Here is a 16,133-nt window from a genome sequence, read left to right as displayed (position 1 = left end):
TTTTGAATTTCAAAAAATTTGTACTTCATGTAATATTTCATATACAATTTTACAACTTTTTTGAGTTATACTTGACATATAAGAAACTCAACAGTGGGGGAGGAGTCAAGATGACGGAGATGTAGCAGGCTGAGATGACATCAGGTAGCAGGAGATCAGCTAGATAGCTTATCAAACCATTGCAAACACCTACAAATCCAACAGGAGATCGAAGAGAAGTAGAGCAACAATTCTAGAAACAGAAAATCGACCACTTTTTGAAAGGTAGGACCAGCGGAGAAGTAAATCCAAAGTGACCAGAAGATAGACCGCGGGGTGAGGGGCCGGCTCCTGGCAAGTGGCGGAGCAATGGAGCACAATATCAGGACTTTTAAAAGTCTGCTCCATGGAGGGACAACACTCCAGAGGCTAAACCGGGGGGAAGCCCACGTGGGGTCAGTGTGGCCCCAGGTCCCGCAGGGTCACAGAAGGATCGGGGGTGTCTGAGTGTCGCAGAGCTCGCAGGTATTAGAGCGGGGAAGCTACAGCTACAGAGACAAAGCTGAGGAGTGAGCTCTCAGATCGAGGTTACCTTGAACCAGTCACAGGCTGGGTGAGCTTGGAGCGTGGCTGGAGGCCACGGAGACAGAAGCGACTGGGTGCTTTTCTCCAAGTGCGAGCAATTGAGCACTTTCCTCCAAGCGCAACCAGAGGCCAGGGAGATGGGGGTGGTTGGGTGCTTTTCTCTGAGGGCGCACTGAGGAGCAGGACCCCGAGCTCTTGGCTCCTCCGGGCTGGAGATTGGGAGGCCGCCATTTTCATTCCCATCCTCCGGAACTCTACGGAAAGCGCACAGGGAACCAAAGCTCCCGAAAGAAAACCCGAGTGGATTACTCAGCCTGGCCCCTGGTGAGGGCTGTGCAATTCCGCCTGGGGCAAAGACACTTGAGAATCACTACAACAGGCCCCTCTCCCAGAAGATCAACAAGAAACCCAGCCAAGACCAACTTCACTTACCAAGGAGAACAGCGGAATTCCAGAGGAGGAGAAAGCAAATCTTATCTGGACAAAATGACAAGACGGAAAAACTCATCGCAAAAAAAGAACAAGAGGCAGTACCGAAGGCTGGGGACCTAATCAATACAGACATTGTTAATATGACAGATCTAGAGTTCGGAATGACGATTCTCAAGGTTCTACCTGGGCTCAAAGAGAATAGATAGAGAAGATATTAGAGAAACCCTTTCTGGAGAGATAAAAGACCTTTCTGGAGAAATAAAAGAACTAAAATCTAACCAAGTTGAAATCAAAAAAGCTATTAATGAGGTGCAATAAAAAATGGAAGTTCTTACAGATAGGATAAATGAGACAGAAGAAAGAATTAGTGACATAGAAGACCAAATGACAGAGAATAAAGAAGCTGAGCAAAAGAGAGACAAATAAATACTGGACCACGAGGAGAGAATTCGAGAGATAAGATGACACAACATTAGAATAATTGGGATTCCAGAAGAAGAAGAAGGAAAGAGGGTAGCAGAAGGTATATTGGAGAGAATTGTTGTAGAGAATTTCCCTAATATGGCAAAGAGAACAAACATCAAAATCCAGGAGATGCTAAGAATGCCTCTCAAAATCATTAAAAATAGGTCCACACCTCATCACCTGATAGTAAAATTTACAAGTCTTAGCGACAAAGAGAAAATCCTGAAAGCAGCCAGGGAAAAGAAATCTGTAACATACAAGGGTAAAAACATTAGATTGGCAGCAGAACTATCCACAGGGACCTGGCAGGCCAGAAAGAACTGTGTGATATATTCAGAGCACTAAATGAGAAAAACATGCAGCCAAGAATACTATATCCAGCTAGGCTATCACTGAAAATAGAGGGAGAGATAAAAAGCTTCCAGGACAACCAAAAACTGAAAGAATTTGCAAACACCAAACCAGCTCTACAGGAAATATTGAAAGGGGTCCTCTAAGCAAAGAGAGACCCTAAAAGTAGTAGATCAGAAAGAAACAGAGACAATATACAGTAACAGTCACCTTACAAGCAATAGTTACCCTGAATGTTAATGGGCATTTATGCCCCAATCAAAAGACACGGGGTATCAGAATGGATGAAAAAAAACCAAAACCCATCAATATGCTGCCTACAAGAAACTCATCTTAGACCCGAAGACACCTCCAGATTTAAAGTGAAGGGGTGGAAAACAATGTACCACGCTAATGGACATCAGAAGAAAGCTGGGGTGGCAATCCTTATATCAGATCAATTAGATTTTAAGCCAAAGACTATAATAAGAGATGAGGAAGGACACTATATCATACTCAAAGGGTCTGTCCAACAAGAAGACTTAAAAATTTTAAATATATATGCCCCTAACATGGGAGCAGCCAACTATATAAACCAATTAATAACAAAATCAAAGAAATACATCAATAATAATACAATAACAGTAGGGGACTTTAACACTCCTCTCACCGAAATGGACAGATCATCTAAGCAAAAGATCAACAAGGAAATAAAGGCCTTAAATGACACACTGGACCAGATGGACATCACAGATATATTCAGAACATTTCATCCCAAAGCAACAGAATATACATTCTTCTCTAGTGCACATGGAACATTCTCCAGAATAGACCACATCCTGGGTCATAAATCAGGTCTCAATCGGTACACAAAGATTGGGATCATTCCCTGCATATTTTCAGACCACGATGCTCTGAAGCTAGAACTCAATCACAAGAGAAAATTTGGAAAGAACCCAAATACATGGAGACTAAACAGCATCCTTCTAAAAAATGAATGGGTCAACCAGGAAATTAAAGAAGAATTGAAAAAATTCATGGAAACAAATGATAATGAAAACACAATGGCTCAAAATCTGTGGGACAAAGCAAAGGCAGTCCAGAGAGGAAAATATACAGCGGTACAAGCCTTTCTCAAGAAATAAGAAAGGTCTCAAATACACAACCTAACCCTACACCTAAAGGAGCTAGAGAAAGAACAACAAAGAAAGCTTAAACCCAGCAGGAGAAGAGAAATCATAAAGATCGAAGCAGAAATCAATGAAATAGAAACTAAAAAAAAAAAAAAAAAAAAAAAAAAATAGAACAAATCAATGAAACTAGGATCTGGTTCTTTGAAAGAATTAATAAGATTGACAAACCCCTGGCCAGACTTATCAAAAAAGAAAAGAGAAAGGACCCAAATAAATAAAATCATGAATGAAAGAGGAGAGATCACAACCACACCAAAGAAATACAAACAATTATAAGAACATACTAATGAGCAACTCTACGCCAACAAATATGACAATCTGGAAGAAATGGATGCATTCCTAGAAACATATAAACTACCACAACTGAACCAGGAAGAAATTGAAAACCTGAACAGACCCATAACCAGTAAGGAGATTGAAACAGTCATCAAAAATCTCCAAACAAACAAAAGTCCAGGGCCAGACGGCTTCCCAGGGTAATTCTACCAAACATTTAAAGAAGAATTAATTCCTATTCTTCTGAAACTGTTCCAAAAAATAGAAATGGAGGGAAAACTTCCAAACCCTTTTTATGAGGCCAGCATCACCTTGATCCCCAAACCAGACAAGGATCCCATCAAAAAAGAGAAGTACAGACCAATATCCTTGATGAATACAGATGCGAAAATTCTCACCAAAATACTGGTCAATAGGATCCAACAATACATTAAAAGGATTATTCCCCACGACCAAGTAGGATTTATTCCAGGGCCGAAAGGTTGGTACAACATCCACAAATCAATCAATGTGATACAATACATTAATAAAAGAAAGAATAAGAACCATATGATACTCTCAATAGATGCTGAAAAAGCATTTGACAAAGTACAGCATCCCTTCCTGATTAAAACTCTTCAAAGTGTAGGGATAGAGGGCACATACCTTAATATTATCAAAGCCATCTATGAAAAACCCACTCAATGGAGAAGAACTGAAAGCTTTTCCGCTAAGGTCAGGAACATGGCAAGGATGTCCATTATCACCACTGCTGTTCAACATAGTACTAGAAGTCCTAGCCTCAGCAATCAGACAACAAAAAGAAATTAAAGGCATCCAAATCGGCAAAGAAGAAGTCAAACTATCACTCTTTGCAGATGATATGATACTATATGTGGAAATCCCAAAAGGCTCCACTCCAAAACTGCTAGAACTTCTCCAGGAATTTGGTAAAGTGTCAGGATATAAAGTCAATGCACAGAAATCAGTTGCATTTCTTTACACTAACAACAAGACAGAAGAAAGAGAAATTAAGGAGTCAGTCCCATTTATAATTGCACCCCAAACCCTAAGATACCTAGGAATAAACCTATCCAAAGAGGCAAAAAATCTATACTCAGAAAACTATAAAGTACTCATGAAAGAAATTGAGGAAGACACAAAGAAATGAAAAAATGTTCCAAGCTCATGGATTGGAAGAACAAATACTGTGAAAATGTTTATTCTACCTAAAGCTATCTACACATTTAATGCAATACCTATCAAAATCCCATCCATTTTTTTCAAAGAAATAGAACAAACAATCCTAAAACTTATATGGAACCAGAAAAGACCTTGAATAGCAAAAGGAATATTGAAAAAGAAAGCCAAAGTTGGTGGCATCACAATTCCAGACTTCAAGCTTTATTACAAAGCTGTCATCATCAAGGCAGTATGGTACTGGCACAAAAACAGACACACAGATCAATGGAACAGAATAGAGAGCCCAGAAATAGACCCTCAACTCTATGGTCAACTAATCTTCGGCAAAGCAGGAAGGAATGTCCAATAGAAAAAAGACAGCCTCTTCAACAAATGGTGCTGGGAAAATTGGACAGCCACATGCAGAAAAATGAAATTGGACTATTTCCTTACACCACACGCAAAAATAGACTCAAAATGGATGAAGGACCTCAATGTGAGACAGGAATCCATCAAAATCCTTGAGGAGAACACAGGCAGCAACCTCTTTGACCTCAACCGCAGCAACTTCTTCCTAGGAACATCACCAAAGACAACAGAAGCAAGGGCAAAAATGAACTACTGGGATTTCATCAAGATCAAAAGCTTTTGCACAGCAAAGGAAACAGTTAACAAAACCAAAAGACAACTGACAGAATGGGAGAAGATATTTGCAAACGATATATCAGATAAAGGGCTAGTATCTAAACTCTATAAAGAGCTTAGCAAACTCAACACCCAAAGAACAAATAATCCAATCAAGAAATGGGCAGAGAACATGAACAGACATTTCTGCAAAGAAGACATCCAGATGGCCAACAGACACGTGAAAAAATGCACCACATCACTCAGCATCAGGGAAATACAAATCAAAACCACAATGAGATACCAGGTCACACCAGTCAGAATGGCTAAAATTAACAAGTCAAGAAATGACAGATGCTGGCGAGGATGCACAGAGAGAGGAACCCTCCTGCACTATTGGTGGGAATGCAAGCTGGTGCAACCACTCTGGAAAACAGTGTGGAGGTTCCTCAAAAAACTGAAAATAGTGCTACCCTATGACCCAGCGATTGCACTACGGGGTATATATCCTAAAGATACAAACGTGGTGCCCCGAAGGGGCACGTGTACCCGAATGTTTATAGCAGCAATGTCCACAATAGCCAAACTATGGAAAGAACCTAGATGTCCATCAACAAATGAATGGATAAAGAAGAGGTGGTATATATACACAATGGAATACTATGCAGCCATTAAAAGAAATGAAATCTTGCCATTTGTGATGATGTGGATGGAACTAGAGGGTATTATGCTTAGCGAAATAAGTCAATCAGAAAAAGACAACTATTGGGCGCCTGGGTGGCTCAGTGGGTTAAGCCGCTGCCTTCGGCTCAGGTCATGATCTCAGGGTCCTGGGATCGAGTCCCGCATCGGGCTCTCTGCTCAGCAGGGAGCCTGCTTCCTCCTCTCTCTCTCTCTGCCTACTTGTGATTTCTCTCTGTCAAATAAATAAATAAAAATCTTTAAAAAAATAAAAAAATAAAAAAAGAAAAAAAAAAAAAAAAAAGAAAAAGACAACTATCATATGATCTCCCTGATATGAGGAAGTGGAGATGCAATGTGAGGGGGTTGGGGGGCAGGAAAAGAAAAAATGAAAGAAGATGGGATTGGGAGGGAGACAAACCATTAAAGACTCAATCTCAAAAAACAGACTGAGGGTTGCTGGGGGGAGGGGGAACAGGAGAGGCTGGTGGGGATGTGGACATTGGGGAGGGTATGAGCTATGATGAGTGCTGTGAAATGTGTAAACATGGCGATTTACAGACCTGTACCCCTGGGGATAAAAACACATTATATGTTTATTAAAAATCAATTAATTAATTAAAAACAAAACAAAACACACAAAAAAAGAAACTCAACAGGGGCACCTGTGTGGCTCAGTTGATAAAAGTCTCCTTTTGGCTCAGATCCTGGGATGGAGCCTGTGGTGGGCCCCTGCTCAGCACACAGTCTGCTTCTCCCTCTCCCTCTGCCCCACTCGTGTTCTCTCTCTCTCTAAAAATAAGGAAATAAACCTTTAAAAAATACTATTGGGGGGGCTCCTGGGTGACTCAGTGGGTTAAGCCTCTGCCATCGGCTCAGGTCATGATACCAGGGTCCTGGGATGGAGTCCCACATCGGATTCCTTGCTCAGCAGGGGGTCTGCTTCTCCCTCTGCCTCTGCCTGCCACTCTGCCTGCCTGTGTACACACATACACACACACTCTCTCTCTCTGACAAATAAATAAAATAAAATAATAAAAGTTAAAAATTAAAAAAAAGAATCTTTCTGGATTCTGTGTGCAGAAGATACACTGCAGAGAGGCTAAGGCCACCAGTAAGGAGACTGTTGCAATTTAATCCAGGTGAGAGACACAGGTGTTTTGGACCAGAGTGGCACTGGTGGAGGTGGTGACAAGTGGTCTGATTCTGGGTATACATTGAAGATGGGAGTCAAATAGGATTTTCTTGCAGATTATATGTAAAATGCAAGAGAAACAGGAGTAGGGATGACTCCAAGACTGTTGGCCTGAGTAGCTGGAGGAAGTAAGTGGCCATTTATCTGGAAATGAAGAAGACAGCAAGAGGAACACACTTGGGGTGTAGGTGGGGGGAGGCGAGGAGGGATATTAGGAACTTAGCTTTGGGTATGTTAAATTTGAGCTTTTTGGACATCCAAACATTGATGATAAATAGGTATTTGGATATATGAGGTTGAAGAGGTACTGTTTGGAGAGAGAAATGTGGAAATGCAGGTAGTATTGTAGGTAGGTAGTATTGTAGGTAGGTGGTATTGTAAAGCCTTAAGATGGGCCAGCAGCATGGAGTGCCGGTGGGGCTGGGTAATAAAGAAGAGAGGGCGGAGAACTGAGCCTCAGGGCTCTCCAGCATCTAGAGAGTGGGAAGATGATAAACATGACAAAACGTTTGTTCTTCACAGGGCAACTGGAGAGGCAGGAGGAAAGCCAAGCGTGCTGGCAGGTAAACACGTGGCAGTGTAATTCAGGTTAAGATGAACACTCAGAATTAGACATCAGCTTTAGTAACAGGGAGGCTACCTTTCAAGGAGTTTTACTAAAAAGAGGTGGAAGGTTTAGGAAGGAGTGGAATCAAGACAGGGCATATTTTTTTAATAGGATGAGAGAACTGGTAGCATGTTTGCATTCTGATGCGAATCAGTCAGTAGAAGGGAAAACTGAGCTCCAGCAGATAACTTCCCAATCTGAGTGGCAGGAATCCAAGAAGGAGACTGGCCTCTAATGGCCCTCCCATGTGGGCATCCCCTCCTTACCCTTGGGTGCAGGAGATATAGCCCCTTCCTCATCCTTTTCAGGAGCCATGGCATTCTATAATGGTCATGTCTGTGCTCCTGACTAACGCACTCAAACAGAATGAAGTATGACCCAAATAAAGAGTCCTATTGAGAATGAACCAAAAACACTGTATCACACTAGGCAGGAAAGTACTACAGGAACAGAATCCATGACAACTGTGATTCCTGAGTAGTCACCCCACCTGATATAACCTGGCCTCCAGACTGGGGATAAGAAGGGAAGCTGGAACCCTTGAGCATGAGGCAGAGCCATCAGGATAGATGGGAGTCTGTGTCATTCCTGCTGCCTCTATCTTGGTGGTGTGGGTGTCCTGCAGGCGAGGCTGGCGTCCTTTGTCACATAGCTAAACACACACCTGGCCTAGGAGTTGGAGGAGCTGAAAGAAGGCGCAGGGCAAGGTGAACCAGCAGAAGAGCAACAACTGGGGAGAGCCGCACAAATAACTACTTGGATCTTCCAGGTGAAACTGCAAGATGGCGGCCATTTCCAGCAAAAATGTCTCCTGTGGCCCGGCCTCGAGGGAAACCTCCAGGGAAGGGAATTCTGGGAGATGTAGTTCAGTCTAGCCAAGTCAACCTCTTACAAAGTCACTCCAGCTTTCACAGGCCTGAGTATCCTGCCCTGGGTGTGTGTTCTTGCAACCAGGAGTCCCAAGAGGCCAGGGATAGATGGCATTCTTATCTGGAGACTGGCACAGAGGAGGGGCCCAGCAAACAATAAGTAGGGGGTATAGCTCAATGGTAGAGCATTTGACTGCAGGAAACAATAAGTGAATTAATCAGTGGTTCTTGAAGAGACACAGAGTCCTAGATTCTACATTTAAATCAGAAACCTATCTAACAGTGTCATAGACTTTTACTATCACCACGTGTATTGAAAAAGATGAACCCTTCCATGGCCTGAAGAGGATCAGGATATGAGACAACCCCCCCCCCCGAAATGCCACTTCAGCATAAAGATTATTTTGAGCAGAGGCCAACTTGGAATCAGCACATGTAGGATGAGTTATCCATCCTCCCCTTATCTGCCTTAAAAACAGGGCATAGGTTTCCCCTGGGAAGTTGTGTCCCCATCCTGCTCCAGAAAGAGAAGAGCAACGTACATTCCACCTGTGACAGGGAGTCAGCACTGAGACAAGTCTGCATGAACAGACCTCCCTATAACAACCCTATTGTCCATTCTTATCCCCATTTGTTGGTTGCTTCTTCAAGATTTATCATGCCTTATAGAAGCCCCTGAGTCTAATTGCTTCAAATTTCACTTCTTTGTCAACTCCTGTGCATATAAATACAACTGACTCTTGAACCATGCAGATCTACTTTTATGTGGATTTTTTCAATAAATACAGTACAGTGCTGCAAATGTATTTTTTATTCCTTATGATATCTTAATATAATTTTCTTTTGGGGGCACCAGGGTAGCTCAATTTCCTAAGCTGCTGACTCGATTTTGGCTCAGGTCATGATCTGAGGTCGAGGGATTGAGCCCCACATTGGGTTCACATTCAGTGAGGAGTCTGCTTGTTCCTCTCAATTAGCATTGGCTGTTTTAAGTAACAACTCTCCTGGTAATGAACAGTGAGTCATCAGAGATCATGGTTACTGTTAGGATAACTGAGGGGGCACTAAGTGGGAGCACCCACCAAAGCGTCACCAGGACCCTTTGAGGTGAGTGTCTCTGTCCTGTAACTACAGTGTGGAAACTGCAGCTCATCTGGTCACAAAGGCCAGGGAATGATGGCTTGGGATCCAGGCTGTGAGCTCAACTTCTTTTCTGCAGTGCAGCTCAGGGCCATGGGGTGCATTCCCTCGTTCACAGTCAGACATTCTACCCATTTCCATATTGTAAATATTCTGGAATATTTACAATCCAGACCCATGTGGCATGATACAGACACATGTGCACACATAGAATATGTAAGCATATGGAAACCCAAACAATGGGCAACCAGTCAAGGGTTAATCCAGTCTGGAAACATCTGACGGGCTTCCTGGAGGAGGTGATGTTGCAACTGAGTCTAGAAAGGGATCAGCTATGACGTTGGGAGAAAGAATTCCACGGGGAAAGACCTGGAGGGGAGAGAATGCTTGATTCCTTGAAGGACAGAGAAGAATTAGGTAAACAAGGAAATGCATAAGAAAGAAGGGAGTTCACAGAAAAGGAAGTGCAAATGACTCCTGATGCTTGGCGCCTTGATTAGAGACTATAACTTAATTATTTCCATCACTAAAAAGAAAGGATAATTATGTAATGTGATCAAGGTGCCAAATACCACTACAATGGTAATCATATTACAAAACTTAAATGAATCAAGTTAGTAGTAGATTCTACATCTACAATTAACATTGTATAAATGTTAATAGGTCAAATATAGTCCATAAAAAGCAGGGGAGAGAAGACACAAACTAAATAAAGTCTTCCTCAACCAAGAAAACCTCTCCACAAGGTGGAAGAGAAAAAAAAAAAAAAAAGAGTTTTATTTTTGAATAAGCCTTAAAGAAGAATGTGATGTGCACCACAGGCAACCCACTAAGAAATTGCACAGACAGAGAGAAAGCTCATCCCCTTACTAAGTAGCCAGGAAGTTAGGACTTATTATATACATCTTTTCGGTCTGAACACTATCTAGTCCTCAAGTGAGAGGACTTGACAACACCATTTGTCACGCATATTTCATCCTAAATTAGCCTGGTAATTGGAATGACCATCTGTTAACCGGTTTTATCTGAAGGAAAAATAAACTTCTCATATCTTTTTTTAAAGACCTTTCGAGAGGGAGGGAACATGAGCAGGGGGAGGGGTAGAGGAAGAGGAAGATGCAGTCTTCCCACTAAGCAGAGAGCTGATGCAAAGCTTAATCCCACAATCCTGAGATAATGACCTGATCCTAGGTTTCTGAGATTATGACCTGAGCCAAAGTAAGATGCTTAACCAACTGAGCCACATGCCCCTCAACTTCTCATATCTTTATGACTGGAGATAGTTCTGCAAAGTTGGGATGAGGTACCCCACCTCAGTTAGGCTCCTATCCTTGCCCAGAAACTGGGAGATAATCTGGGGGTACTATCTTTCTTGCTGATTCTGTTTCAAAGAGAAGGGTCCCATGTCCTTGAGAAAAACATCCCTGAGTTGTAAAGGGAGCAAGAGTCCTATTTGGATGTTTTCAAGATGTACATACATCTTGAAGGGACAGAGAAAGCATTTACTTACAACTACGTATTTCCTAAAGAAAATATTTCTGAAAGGAGGGCAGGGGTCTCTCTCTCTCTTTTTGCTCCAGAGAAAACTCATTTTTCTTTCTTTCTCGATTTGTATTTACCCTTTCAGGGGTGACTGCAGGAAATAAGTGGTGTGTCCTGTCAAATGCTACAAAACTAGCCTGAGGAGCACCTGGCAGGATGTGATGACCTTGGTAAAAGCAACTTTAGCAGAAGGTGAAAATAGAGAGACAGATAGGTGAGTGGAAGGAAGAAATGTATCCAGACAATGGAAGATGCTTGTCTGAGAAGAGAACAGGCAGAACAAGGAATGCAAAACCAATGAAGTGATTTTTTTTTTTTCCCAATGAGTGGCTTCAGAGGATGTGTAAGATGGGGACACAGCCAACACAGATGGGGGAGTGGAAGGCTGGCAGGGCACAAGGCTACCTCAGCCACCATTACCCTGAGAAGCACCATCTTAGGGAATCTCTTGGAGAAGTGGCCATCTTAGTTTCTATGAAGTTCAAGTCTACAGAAAAAATAACAGTGAAGGTTTAGGGTCAGGGTCAGGGCTCAGCCTGGTCAGAGTAAGGAACAGATTATGAGAAGATATTCATGGTCAGAATGTGGGCTTGGGTGGGGCGGGAGCTTGTGATCAGATTAGAGGTCAGTGTCCAGAGGACAGAGGCCAATCCTCAGATACTATAAATCTGAACTTCACTCCATCTCTTCCTACTCTTTGTTTCTCCTTCTCCATTCTGTAAGTTTCTTTTGCTCCTATATTTCATTTTTCTTTCTCCCTTTTCCTCTCTTTCTCCCTCACTTGAGACAAGAAAGGGGTTAAGAAAAATTGTCTCCCTCACCCTCACTTTTGCAACTCATGCCCACAGAATTTAAACAGCTTTAAAAGCTGGTTCTTGGGGCACCTGGGTGGCTCAGTGGGTTAAAGCCTCTGCCTTCAGCTCAGGTCATGATCCCAGGGTCCTGGGATTGAGCCCAGCATCGGGCTCTCTGCTCAGCAGGGGGCCTGCTTCCTCCTCTCTCTCTCTCTGCCTGCCTCTCTGCCTACTTGTGATCTCTGTCTGTCAAATAAACAAACAAAATCTTAAAGAAAAAAAAAAGTTGGTTCTTTGTTGATTGAAATTGACTTTAGACCCAACATGAATAATTTAGCAATAGTTTAGAAAGCAAATGAACATAATCTGGCCCAAGTCTCTGCAAATAAGTAAAATATAAATTCCAATTTCTTTGTCTTCTGGAGTAGCCCACAGTTGATTTTTTTTTTTTTTTTTTTTGGCAAGGGATAATTTACTTGAATTCAATTTTAAAATCTTATAACTGGTTTCATAAATAAAATTGTGCAAAAACCTTACTTCCTGTAAGGGCAAATCAGACTTGACTAATCCTCATGCTGGCGCTAAAAGAAGGAGAATTGCATGTTTTTTAAGTGCAGATACATTTGAATATCAAAATTGAATGTCAAAATGTCAGGGCAGCAAATGATAGGCCATAGAGGAAATAGCCATAACATAAAAAGGACAAACCATTAAAACCCCAAAAGAATTATGCTAGAAATTAACCCTAGCCTTCTCCCACCAAAGTCTTCCAGTTGGAAATATCAAAATCTTCTAAAATAACTCCTAGGTGATTATATTTAGGAATTAATGACACTGAGAGCATCTGTTTAAAACCCAGAATACTTTTTATGCAGTATCTTACAATCTCCAATAGGAGAATCACTGTGCAGAACTTCAGGTTTTAGAGAAAATCCATCTCCCTGTGCAGATATTGATTTGGAAAGGGTATTCTGGCTTGTCACTGGGCCTGGGTCGAATCTGGATGCCAGGTGCACTGGATTAAATGTGTGCCCCACCCCACAATTTGTATGTTGAAGCCCTAATCCCAGTGTGATGGCGTTTAATGCTTGGACTTTGGGAGGTAATTAGGTCATAGGGTGGAGTTCTCGTGAATGGGATTAGTGCCTGTGGTAGTCAGGGTTCTCCAAAAAGACAGGACCAATAGGATGTATATTGATATACATAGAGAGATTTATGATGAGGAATTGGTTCATGCGATTATGGAGGCTAAGAACTCCCATGATCTGCTGTCTGCAAGCTGGGGACCCAGGGAGGCAGGTGATGTCATTCTTTTCTTTTCTTTTTCTTTCTTTCTTTCTTTCTTTCTTTCTTTCTTTCTTTCTCTCTCTCTCTCTCTCTCTCTCTCTCTCTTTCTTTCTTTCTTTCTTTCTTTATAGAGTATGTGAGTGAATGGGGTGGAGGGGCAGAGGGAGAAGGAGAGAGAGAGAGAGAGAATCTCAAGCAGGCTCCATGCTGAGCATGGAGCCTGATATGGGGCTCAACTCACAACCCTGAGATCATGCCCTGAGGTGAAATCAAGGCCAGATGCTTAACCAGTGGAACCATCCATGCACCCCAAGGTGGTATCATTCTTCAGGCCTAAGAACCAGGGAGCCAGTGACATAAACCCCAGTTCAAATCTGAAGTCCAGAGAATGGGAGGGCTGATGTCCAAGGGCAGGAGAAGACAGATGATCCAGCTCAAGCAGAGGGCAAGTCCCTCCTTCCTCCACCTTTTTGTTCTATTTAGGCCCTCAAAGGGTTGGAAGAGGCCTACTGGATTGGTACAGGCCATCTTTGCCCAGTGTACCAATTCAAATGCTATTCTCTTCTGGAAACAGCCTCACAGAAGCACCCAGAAATAACGTTTTACTAGCTATGTGGTCATCTCTGAAGATAAAAATGAACCATTAGAGCCCCCTTATAGGAAGCAGCCAGAGCTGCTTACCTTTCCTTTGGCCATGTGAAGGCACAGTGAGAAGTCTGCTGTCTGCAGTCCACAAGACAGCATCCTGATCTTGGACTACCAGCCTCCAAAACTGTAAGAAATAAACTTCACTTACTGATAAGCCCTGGTATTTTGTTGTAGAAGGCCAAACTGACAAAGTCACCTGGCCAGAAACACCAAGGACGTTGTGTCCCAAACTGCACATCACATACTGGGTGCAAACTAGCAAACCATGACACTGGGCATGCACAACAGCAGCCACCATCCACAGAAAAGAAATGTATGGGGTTAGATTCAAGCAAGGGTAGAAGAGACAGGGGTATGCCTCAGCAGATGGCTGGGATGCCCATGGCACCTGCTCCTGGTGCATCTCTCTCCACCTACACCTATGGGCTTCCCTGTGATCTGTTTACAGAGAAAGGAAACAACAGACCAGGTGTATGGACTGATCAGTATGATGGGCTGGCACCAGGCAGCAGGCAGATGCTGGTTAGGACTGCACCCATGTGGCCCTGAAAAAGCAATGCAGGGAAATCCTTCAGGTGATGAAACTTCAGAGGACCACCTTGCGGAAAAGAGAGATGTCCTTAGGTCCCCTTATGCATATGTACCCCATATGAGCCACCTGATCAAGGACTTGGAAAGAATAAAAGTAGAAAGAAAAAAAAGAAAAGAATGAAAGTATAAAATGAAGACAGGGAGGGTGTGGCTGGTCCTCAGGGGTTAGGCACAGAACGTGAAGATGTTTGTGGCCCCCACTCATGCCCACCAGAACGCAGGCACTGAGGAATGGCCATGTGAGCAGGTGTGGAAGCTCAAAGTGTTTACAACAAATAGGCTAACTCTCCGCAAGGCCAACCTGGCCGTTGACTGTACTTGGTGCCCAAACCAACAGAGGCAGAGGCCAATGCTAATCCCATCATGGTGCCATTCTATAGCCCTATAGCAGGTGTGGAAGCTCAAAGTGTTTACAACAAATAGGCTAACTCTCCACAAGGCCAACCTGGCCATTGACTGTACTTGGTGCCCAAACCAACAGAGGCAGAGGCCAGTGCTAATCCCATCATGGTGCCATTCTATAGCGTTCTATAGTCCTGTCATGGACAGGGCTGAGCTTTAGTCTCACAGGGTTAGACACATACTATGGGTTCCCATTCACCCTCCTTGTATACCCAATGCTTCTGTCAACACTGCCATTTGGAAACTCAGAAAATGTCTTTTCTAGTGCCATGATATCCCATGAGGTGGTGAGGTCATTAACTCATAGCCATGGAGCTTAGTGATCTTCCCAGGTGCTCCACGACACAGAGACAGTTGGCTTATTGGAGTCATGGAAAGGCCCTTGAAGGCTTACGAGGGCACCAGTGAGAGACAGTACCCTGGCATCCATCAGGAATGTACATCTCAGACCAGCAGTGTCACATCCCCCACAGCCAGAATGCAGGAGGTCCATGAGACAAGAGGTGAATAAGGGAGAGCCACTCCCACAACTGCATACTCTCACCGAGAGCCCACTTAAAGAATTCTTGCTTCTTGGGATTGGGGTAGGTGAGGAACCCCTTGCAGCTCTAATCAACTGGAAGCCATGCCTACAGCCCAGACATTTTGTGCTTCTCCACACGTTGAGGAGGAGGGGCATTCTGCTGATGGCCAGATGGAACGTGACCGCCGAAGGGGGATTGGGTCACTGGGTCAGGGAGGACTATGTTTGGAAGCCAGGTGACATGTGAGGGGTACATCTTCATATTTCCAAGGCCAGTGGCTCTGCTCCATGGAAAACAGCAGACACTCAATAAATATCATCAAATACCCACACCTCCTAGGAGGTGTCTGTCCCATGACAATTTTCTTAAACTAGGTGTTGGCAGGTAGTAAGCCAATATGGAATGGGTGGAGAAAGGAGCACCCTTCCACACGAGGAACTTTGCAGCTTGGTTTTTACATTATTTCCTGTCCCCATCTTCCTCTCACAGTGCATATCAAGAACTAGCTGTCTACTGCCTTGAGCCTCTGACTCACTGTCGTCAGCACACCATGTTGCTGTGATTAAGTAACAGATGGGAATTGTGTGTCCTTTATACTGAGGACTCCAGTTTTCATCTGGACAAGGGGAATGGGTGGATGTGAGGAGGAAGAGGGTAGATTGGGCTGGGCACTGGACTTTCTTCTCCCCCTGTTCCCCGCTGTGGGCGGCAGATCTATGGGGCTGCACCATGATGCCTGCCCTCCAGCTGGGTTCAAGTCAAGTCAAGAGGAACCCCAACAGGAGACCAGAAGAAGGACATTGAGTAA

Source organism: Mustela lutreola, chromosome 16 (assembly GCF_030435805.1).
Source record: "Mustela lutreola isolate mMusLut2 chromosome 16, mMusLut2.pri, whole genome shotgun sequence".
NCBI classification, from domain to species: domain Eukaryota; kingdom Metazoa; phylum Chordata; class Mammalia; order Carnivora; family Mustelidae; genus Mustela; species Mustela lutreola.
The sequence above is the reverse complement of the archived record's forward strand: the minus strand, read 5'-3'. Positions refer to the sequence as shown.